Genomic DNA, 2,415 nt, shown 5'->3' on the forward strand with positions numbered 1-2,415 from the left:
GCTCTGCCTACTTGCCTCTCTTCTCGGGAGCTGCTCTTCTCGACCCAGCACCCACCACCCCGGACCTGCTGGGACAGGGGCTCCCTCGGGAAGGCCTCGGTCACCAGCTGGAATTTGTAAAATAAAGCCTTTCAGTCTAAAAAAAAAAAAGTAATTTCTAGTTCCATCTTGAAATACAATATTGTAAAGAAGAGCATTCCAATACAATATTGAATAAGAATTGTGATAATGGGAATCTTTTCCTAGTTCCTGTCAAAATAGCAAATGTAATTGGGTTATCACTCTTTTTCTGGTAAGGCTCAGGAGTATTTTGCAAAATTTTGTTAGAAGACTCTTGTCTGATATGGCATTACCAAATGTTTGTTCCCAGTTTGTAGGTTTTTCTTTTCACCCTGTTGGAAAAAGTTTTTTATGTGCACAGAGATTTAATCTTTAGAAGATCCCATGCGTTTTTTTATCCTCTTTTTAGATTTTGCATTTCTGGTTGTATTTGGCTGTCTCTATACCTTGGACTAGCACTTCTAAGCTTGATCCCAGTTTGTCTCTTATGAAGGTCCTGGTTTTGCGTTTTACTCTCAGGTCACCCTGCTCCACCTTGCGTTGATTTTTGGGTATGGTGTGAGATGTGGATCCTGCTTCAGCTTTCTGTAGGTGGAAGTCCAGTTTTGCCAGCACCATTTGTTGAAGAGGTTATCAAATGGGCAAAAGATGTGAAAAGGACTTTCACAGAGGAAGATATTCGAATGGCAAACAGACAAATGAAGAAATGCTCCAAATCATTGACAATAAGAGAGATGCAAATCAAAATCACAATGAGTTATCATCTCACTCCAGTAACAGAGGCAAAGCTTAACAGGGCAGCAAGTAATATATGTTATGGAGGATGTGGTGAGAAATGAACTCTTATACATTATTGGTAGGATTGTAAAATGGTGTAACCATTCTGAAACATAGAAATTCTGAATAATCTAGCTATTCCACTACTTGGAATATAACCTGAGAATATGAGAACTGAGGCATAAACTGAGATTTGCACACCAATGTTCATAAAAGCTTTATTCACCATTGCAAGAACATGGAAACAGCCCAAATGTCCAACCACAATCAAATGCAGTGAGAAATTATGGTACATTCATACACACAATTAATATTATGCAGTATGCAGGAACAATTACTTTGTAAATTATTACCTAACTTGGGAGGAACTGGAGAGCATTATGCTGAGTGAACTAACTCAGTCCCACAGGATAAATATTGTATAAAATTGTTATTTTGGGATGAGTATAAGGATCCAAGATTGGTGGGAGAGGCTGGAAGCAGAAGGATGTGGGCGTAGAGGGGGAAAAGGGGATTAACCATTTGGTTGTACAATTTGATGAGTGGGGGGGATGATGGAAATTGAAAGAATTTGTTCTAAATTGTATTAGAATTTTGTATGTAAACTAGTAAAATATCCATTAATTGAAAACAGAATATACGAAATATGAGTAGGAAAATTGAAAATTGTAAAAAATGAGATAAAAGAAAACATTCTAGGCATTATCAAATTGATACTGACATTGAATCAAACAATCATATGATCTACTATGCTTGGATTGAAAAACTGAAGAAGAATGGTATTGCATTTATAATAAAAAACATCATTTCAAAATAAAAAAGATTCAGATGGCAAATACATAGATAATGGCAGGTTTCAATACAGACAATTGATGATAAAACTAGCTAGTAAAAGAAAATATAAGTCAGGAAGTAGAGGGTACAAGAAACAACCAAAAATTTGTTCAAATTCATCAAAGCAAAATTTTAAGAAAAAAAAATCCTTCTACAAATAATATGGAAATATATTAGAAAACACTGAAAGTATGTTTCATGCAAAAAGTTATTGAAAGATAATTTAACTGAATATCTGAATTCTTACAGGACATAATGAAATAAATAATAGGAAAAACTCCATAGAGCAATAACTTTAGTACAGCTAACAATGAAAAGCTTTAAAAGGCTATTTCAAGAATCTCAGTAAATGTGTACCACCAGTATATTTTGCTAAATTAAATTTCAGAGAATTTACTTAAAATACGTATTTTTAAAAACAAATATGAGAAATTGTCTTACCCCAGAAAGAATAGCAAAATTTAACAGAACATCAAACATCAAATACTGGCAAGGTTGTGGAGAAACTGGAACCCTTATTCACTGTTGGTGGGAATGTCAATTGGTGCATCCACTATGCAAGGCTGTATGGTGCTCAGTCAAAAAGTTGCAAATAGAAATACCATTTCATTCAGTAATTCTGCTACTGGGAATATACCTTAAAGGAACCAGAGCTTCCCTGAAGCAGATATATGCACACCATGTTTATTGTGGCTTTGTTCAAAATAGCAAAGAGAAAAAACCCAAGTGCCCATCAGCAAACGA

This window comes from Elephantulus edwardii, unplaced genomic scaffold (genome assembly GCF_000299155.1).
Source record: "Elephantulus edwardii isolate Elephantulus edwardi_28Jun2011 unplaced genomic scaffold, EleEdw1.0 scaffold00110, whole genome shotgun sequence".
Taxonomy (NCBI): domain Eukaryota; kingdom Metazoa; phylum Chordata; class Mammalia; order Macroscelidea; family Macroscelididae; genus Elephantulus; species Elephantulus edwardii.